The sequence below is a fragment of the Hoplias malabaricus genome, chromosome 15 (assembly GCF_029633855.1).
Source record: "Hoplias malabaricus isolate fHopMal1 chromosome 15, fHopMal1.hap1, whole genome shotgun sequence".
Taxonomy (NCBI): domain Eukaryota; kingdom Metazoa; phylum Chordata; class Actinopteri; order Characiformes; family Erythrinidae; genus Hoplias; species Hoplias malabaricus.
In genome coordinates, this window is record NC_089814.1 from 35,710,868 (window position 1) to 35,718,947 (window position 8,080).

General features: G+C 39.8%; 1 long non-coding RNA gene across 1 annotated transcript; it reads right to left on the reverse strand.

The window, feature by feature from the left end:
- Positions 1 to 1,357: 1,357 nt before the first annotated feature.
- LOC136668951 (uncharacterized) lies at positions 1,358 to 4,113 on the reverse strand. The gene is made up of 3 exons (XR_010795555.1): positions 3,631 to 4,113; positions 3,428 to 3,508; positions 1,358 to 2,460 (listed from the first exon to the last, which is right to left on the reverse strand). It is a non-coding gene; the product is annotated as an uncharacterized lncRNA (long non-coding RNA).
- Positions 4,114 to 8,080: the final 3,967 nt, after the last annotated feature.

Genomic DNA, 8,080 nt, shown 5'->3' on the forward strand with positions numbered 1-8,080 from the left:
GCATAAGCGGTTGCTGTTTGAGCTCCCTGCTTAAGAGTGAGAAGAATCTCACCACAGGAACGTCCCTCAGTAGCATGGTCAAATACCTCACGGAATGTAGTGACAAACTCCCAAATTGCGGTGGCCCACTCAAGTGCCTTACCAGACAGACGGGAGACCAGAAAAGCGATTTTTGCCTGATCGTTACTGGGAGGCGAATTCTCAAAAAATATAGAACATTGTAATAAAAATCCGCTACATTTAGCCGGATCACCCTCAAAAATCTCCGGTTTACTGACAGGATAACGTGAAGTCGAATTAACAGACACTGTAGGAGTACTGGGGTTAGGGCTAGGAGCAGGAATACGGGCTATAAGGGCGTTCACACTCTCCCACACTTGTTTCAGTTGGAGCTGTTGACTCTGTTGTTGTTGAGCGAGAGAGTCGACAGATTGGGTCACACTAGCTAACATTTGCTGGTGTTGACCTAGCATATGGCCCTGACTAGTAATAGCCGTTCTAACGGCATCTGTGTCCGCTGTCTGCATGGTGGCCTAGTATTCTGTCAGGACAGGACAGAGAGCTGACACTTGCGGATCACAGTAAACAGTTTAATGACGTTATCCAAAAGAGTAATCAAAAGGCAAGCAAGGTTCAAAAACAGGGAGCAAACAGTACCTCAGAGAATAAGCGAAAAGTGTAGTCGAAAATCAGGCAGAGTTCAAAAACCGAAGAATACAGACAGTACCAAAAGGGACAAGGCAGGAGACGTAAACCGGAATAACAGGCAATAAGTAGGCAACAAGAAATCGTCAGACTGATAACAAGAGAATGCGTTGCGAGCTGGGATAAACCACGGCAATACTCGGCAGAGAACAATACAGAGATAGGGGTATATATAGGGAAACAAACAGGTGTGCGTGATTAGAATTCAGGTGAGGGTCTGGGGGAGAGTCCTGGGATGTAGGCATGACAACCTGTATCTCCATGTTTGTAGATATTTAGAATACTACATAATTTGAACTCAGCGGCTGTGCTTCAGACTTTGTGAAAATTTCATGGTAAATGGACCAAAACAAATGCTCCAACTCTGAATAAAGAAAAATTACATTGACTTCCATTGAAAGTTAAGAAGGTTTTTCTTTCTCATGTAAAGTTACTGTTTTGGAGATTCATGTTTTTTCTCTTTACAGAGACAATGTGCTATATGTAATATACACAATAAAATAAAAGAAAAAATAATAAAAAAAGCAAACATTTAATGAATAATTATCATTGTGACACATTAAATCTACTACCACAACAAATTCAACTGCTATCATTACAATCACTTATAAAAAATACTGTTACTACAGCTACTACTGATAATAACAAACAAACACACATTTATTATTTATCAAACATGATACATTAAATCTACTACTGCTAACATTACTAATAATAGTTAGAATTCAAGCATTAAAAAGACATATATTATGGAAACTAAAATTAATATACAGAATCATGAAAGAAAATCAAGCGTAGTTTTTTTAAAATTAAGATCAAATTGAACAACACGTTGTTGAATTATGTGGAACATTAGTTAAATAAACATAAGCCAAGGTTCATAGAGCTGGGTCTGGTATTGGGAGTTTTTTACTGACAAAAGTTTTCAAACAAAATAATTTGTTGAATAAAAGAGGTTAAATTAACCTTACAATGGCTTTAATGAGTTTGTAATTTCCAACAATGAAAATTTCTTTTGAATTCTCCCCAACCAAATCTTTTCATCACTCTGGAAGAATTTAATGAAGAATAATTCATTAACCCAACTTTCATCCCACAATATTCAGTTAAAAAATCACATTTATAAAATAATATTAATAATAATAATAATAATAATAATTATTATTATTATTATTATTATTATTGAATTTATGCATCTCTGACCACCTCTGAACGTTGTTTGAGGTATTGGATTACAGTGTGTCCTTGAGATGCACTGTCCCCTGTTCACAGCTGCACTTTGTGCTGGACACTTATGATCGGATCACCCAGGACGCAGGTTAATGCAGGTGTGAATGGGGCCAAAGTCTGACATGTATCTAGAATCATGTCAGAACCAAAGGCTGGAGTTCAGTCACTGAGTGATTTAAAAATTACTTAAATCGTTAAATCAATTCAGAGCTGGAGAGGAGACCAGGGCAGAGATCTCGGAGCTGTGTGGTTGTGAACTCTGATTCTGGATTAGCTGTAGTTATACACATCAGGTCTGGTGCTGAGGTGTGTGTGTGTGTGTGTGACTTAGTAATATTTCATTAAAAGGGACTTCAACAGGTTTTTAACCGTGGTTGTTGTTGTTGTTGTATGTGAGAGACTTAACATGAATCTTAACGTGAACTTCAGCTCCAACTGCTTGAAAATGTCTTTTTCTGTTGTAAGATATCTTGATTAATTCATCTGCAAATTTTGGAGTTCTACATTTCTGTTCTGCTGTTGATTCTGTGAAAAGAATGTGTTTATCATCAGTAAACACCTGTGTAAAAATTATATAAACAACAAAAAATAATGCAGTCAAAATATGAGCTTTTCAACTTTTGAAATTTAGTTTTAGCTGTGAGAGATTGATTAGGGTTTTCAACATGGCTCTTATTGATTTCATTCATTCATTATCTGTAAGCACTTATCCAGTTCAGGGTCCAGAGCCTACCTGGAATCACTGGGTGCAAGGCGGATTGGAGGGGCCCACTTCACAGGGCAACAACATTGTTCGAATTCATTTTGTAATTCAGTTTTTAAACTACTAGGCTGCTTATGAAATAAGGTTAATGACGTGTCTCAGGATGTTGACCATTCTGTGCATGAGTATCATGGTTTAATGAGTAGAATAACATTTTTAGTTAGGAGATGTTTTGAACTTTGTTTGACATCCTCAGGTCTGAGTGGAAAATAACCCGACCTTCTCCTTATAAAACACTTCTGCAGATCACAGAATAAAGCTTCACTCAGTCCTGTGTGCTTCATTGTTAGTTTTTAAAACATTTGTGTTTTGCAATGGGGCTGCACAGTGGGGCAGCATGTAGTGTCGCAGTCACACAAATCCAGAGACCTGGACATTGTGGGTTCCAGTCCTGCTTCACCCAAGGAGTTTGGTGTGTTCTCCGTGTCCACGTAGGTTTCCTCCGGGTGCTCAAGTAGGTGGATTGGTGACTCAAAAGTGTCAGTAGTGAGTGGTTGAGTGAATATGTGAGTGTGTGTCGCCCTGTGAAGGACTGGGGCCCCCTCCAGGGTGTATTCCCACCTTGTGCCCAGTGATTCTGGGTAGACTCTGGACCTACCACAACCATGAACTTGATAAGAGCTTACAGACAATGAATGAATGAATGAATGAATGTTTTGCAGTCATGGGCTTAACACATTTTTTTCTTCTAATATTCTCCACTGAAATAAAATATGTGCGGTAACTAACCTTTTTGCAGTTGCATGTCCTGCAGCATTTGTAAACCAGTGCTGTCACTGATATCACCAGGAGAAGAGAAAAACCTACCAACTGAACAAAACACAACACAGTTCTGCTGAAAGGCTTGGTCAGTATAGGAGACTGGACACATACAGAAACAGTGAAAGATAAGTCAAAGAAATGGAGAGAATAGAGTGTTTTAAGTTGCTTACTTTGGAGTAGATGAAGGCATTGGTTTTGTCTTCGTCACATGATTGAAGCACATACCATACACCTTTGACAGCATTCTCCACCATATATTTAGTGGAAATACAATCAACATATCGACCGTCGCAGAAAAACAAGAGCATCCAAAAAATACTCGGAATAAAGCAGTGGCAAAATGATAAAGCACTCTGTTCATTTCCTACTGCAGCCTCAGCTAGAGCATGTTTAATGTACAATGTGATGGTAAACGAGATAATAGCAGGGAGGAACAGGTAAAGGAAAAAAAATAAAAAGCTGTAGACGGTATCACAAGGACACACAAAGTCGCTCTCGACAAATTTTTCCAAAACAACCAGACCGGTCAAAATCAGAAATAAAAGCACATTTCGGCTTCTAAAGTTTTCCTGTATCAGCCCAGTAAGTGCTGCATCCATAATGTTTAAGTCTCAGTCTGCACCATGACACCGTGTTGAATCTGAACTGAACTCTTCAGGCTGACAACAAACTTTGAGAGTTTTACACCTCCAAACTCACACTATATAACAATACCCTCCACCTTCAGCAAAATGTGAGATAAATAAGGAAGCTCTGTGACCACCAATCTTCCTGTTAGCAACAACACTGTGCTGCTCAGGTGCAGAAGTCAACTGCTGTAGTCATAGTTCTTAATCATGAGTAGTTATTTTGTGTGAACAGTTTTTAAAAGTTATTTAAATGTACAGTAACATCAATCAAATAACACTGAGCTATAAACATATAGTGAACACACACTGTCCAGAGATTCAGGATTTATTCATTGTTCATTGTCCAATGCACAGCCAAATAGGCCGTCACACTGACCAGTAAAATTCACGCATAAACACAAATAAATAAAATGAAGCATGCAAAAATAGTAAATTACTAACGTATGAATAGCGTTTATCTTCTTCCAGTTAGAATTGTGGTATACGATTTGAGACATGGAGAATACAGAATATGTATGTGTGTGTGGTCGGTCATGTGTGGTTCCAATTTTACTGAAAAGCCACCCATAAATTCTTTGACATTCACAAAACAACCTATTAAAAGGGGTTGTAATGTAGGTGTTTCGGATTTGATAAAGAAAGCATATCATCCAGTGAAGGTTCTATTAACCCTTTAGGAGTCTCCAGATACTGCTGCTGTTTTTTTTAAGGTGCATGAATATTGTGCACTCCACAGAAGACAGCAAATGAATGGGATGTTCTGGAGCAACTAACTCTAACTTTAATTTAAGTTCTCTCTGCTCAATTCCAAGCGTCAGTTTGAGGGGCATTCAGCTGTCAATTTCTTTAAAGGGCTAGTTCTGGCAATGGGGTAATGGGGAATATAACACCAGCTTTTCCTCCATGCCTTCAGAACTTAAGGTGGTCCTCTTTTGCTGTGTAACCAGCATCTGCTCTTCTGGAAAATTTAGCCTCAAGCGAATTAGTGAGGTTATGTGCTGATGTTGGATGATTAGTTCTAAATCACCAAACTCCCAAACATCACCCAGAATAATCCCAGAGGTATTGAATTGAACTCCATTATTCCAGACAACACAGTTCCACTGTTCCATAAGCAAAAACTGTGGAAATTTATTGTGTATTGTGACATTAGGCTCATGTGCAGCTGCTCCAAATTATTCAATTTTATGTAAAGGCAATGTGCTCTGCTGTACATCCACAGACTTCTGTTTGTGGAAACATGAGTGCTATATGTGTATATCATGGGGGGGGGGGGGTCTAATCGTTAGGGAAGTGGACTTGGGAGTGAGAGGTCATTTGTTCAGTTCTTGCATTTTTGCTAATGAACTTCAGATTAGATTTGAGGGTGTTTTACTCACATTGAGAGAAAGAGGTATATTGTGATCTGTTGGGTTTATTGATGGCTGTGGCATCACTGGGAGATGCACTGAAAATGGACCACATACATTACCAACACATGGAGGAAATTTTGAACAAATCTTGGTGATGTATTCACCATGACAGGTGCAGTAGCTTATGTTAATACACATATTCATTTCAGGTTCTTACTCATGTAACTACTTAAGTGAATCTGGATAGCAGGTATACATTTGCTGATGCAAGAAATCCACAGCCTGCCACAGGGACACGGTACCACAGTGCTCTCAGACTTAGCACAGCACTCTACGGCAGAAATAATCTCTGAGCATTATTATACATTAGACATCTGTTTAGGAGTATTTATCTAGTTTATTAAATTATTTGTCTTTTGTCACAGTTTTTTGAAGTTTTAAACCTTGAGATCCAGTAGGTCCCAAACGTTTACGACAGTTATTTTATGACATACAGAGATTTTAAAGGAACATTAGGTAAGATTTTTATTTCTGGGGCTCCCCTTAGTCTAAATAATTTTTACAGCACTGTACACTCTCCAAAATAAAGGTACAATGCATTATCGTCACAAACAGTGTAGAGTTTGGCAGGAACGGCCTGGCGAAAACAGCTATGGGACTACACTATGTTTGGGGAACGTGATCAGCCATTGTCATGTCTTATTCACCACTGCTCCCACTGCTACAAGCTTTAAAGCTCACCTGCTCCCACACAGACAGTGTTTCTCCTCCCATTGTGACCTTCAAGAGACCCACCTCTACCTCTGCTGCCAGCGTGCGGCCTCAAGCTTCCCACTTCCTCTTTTCCTTCTGAACAGTCATGGGGATCCAGCAACGTGCTCCAAAACAAAGGCATTCACAATGCTCAATCAGGAACCCTCTCCTCGTCGCCCACCTCCACTGCCAGTGTACAGAGCCCCTGCGCAGTCAAGCGTTCCTCATCTTCCTAATAGTTTTTCTGGTTGTTTTCTGAGCTGGAAGGCATTAGCCCCAATGTCTTAAAGTCTTTTCTTTCTCCCTAAGGTCGGTACCTTAGGGAGTTGCTTTTTAAATTAATATTATTACCAAAGCTGCTTTAGAAAACAGCTCAGGCACCAGTTCACCTACTGTGAAAGAAGGCAGCACGTTTAAGCATTCATTCTGACATGACTCTGCACCTTCCTCCCTCGGAATACTGCCTTGAGAGACAGCATTGCCCCCATGTAAATGCAGCCCCTATTAGCTCCTCCTGTTCTCTCTCCTCTCCTGTCCCTCATTCCTCCACTCTCCTTCTGTCCCTACTCATCATCCCAACCATTCCCTTTCCCCTCATCTCTCATTTTGACTCTACTCATCATACCAAGCCCTCTCTTCATTATCCCATCCCCTCCCTTTATCATCCCAGGCCCTCCCTTTCTCCTCCTCTCTTTTGTCTCTACTCATCATCCCAACCCCTCCCTTTATCATCCCACCCTCTCCCCCTGTGGCAGTTGCCACTCCATGCCTCAAATTTTCCAGCTCAAACCCCCTCCACAGGGGCTGTTGTGGGCCTACCTCCCACCCAGCACTCAGGGCACTCGAGGCAGTCTCCTTGCTGCACAGTTTCAAATTAAAATTCACAGGATTCAAATTCAAATTCAGTTCACCCTCTCACATGCTGCTTTTCTTCTGGCACCTCCTTTATTGCCATCTAGGCATCTCTGCCATCCTTGGGTCAACTTTCTACCTTGCCACCATGCTTGAGTTCCTCAGCACCACGGTATTGCGCAACCACTTTATCACTGTGTCACTTTGAGGAATCAAATTACCAGTTATGCTATCCCCCCTCACTCTTGAATTTCTCTCATCATCATAACCGATAAAGGACATTTAATTTAGTTAAATCCAGGAATCAACCAAACCCTCATCAAAACTACCTCTCAATCCAACCATTCCATAGCATTTAAAGACTAGCATTCCTGTAAATTTGGTGGTACAGCTTCATATGCATTCATAAACCAATCTGAATGTCTTCCCAGAAACATCTGAGTTCACCTCCTCATTTCAGCCCTTACGGGCATGGTCTGTACTACCAAAAGTCCTGTTGTGTTCGCTAAAGGTTATATAGAATATTTGTAATTTTTCATTGCTTTCACTTTCACATAGAATCATCCCTTGTGCTGGTTCTCCTTTACTCTCTGACTCTGTGAACAGAGAGACACAAGAGACCAAAGACCTCAAATGGAAGACAAGAAAAGAAGGAACATGCACTATAAGCTTTATGGAAACACAAAACACCTGTGAATGTCACATGACACATTAGGAATGGGGCACGGCCATGGTTGACAAAGCACATATGAAAATGTAAACAAAACCAGGAATCAGAGAAAACCCAAGACAGAACCAAAAACAAAGACAAGGTGGTGGAAACCTGACAACGAGTGGCTGAATTAGAAGGAGAGCAGGGCTACAGCTGAATTAACAGTGTCTTTTAATCCGTTTTTGTTATATGAATGCACCCCATTAAACATTGAAGGTGTATATATATATATATATATATATATATATATATATATATATATATATATATATATATATATATATATATATATATACTCATTCTTATGCATGGTCAAAAAGAC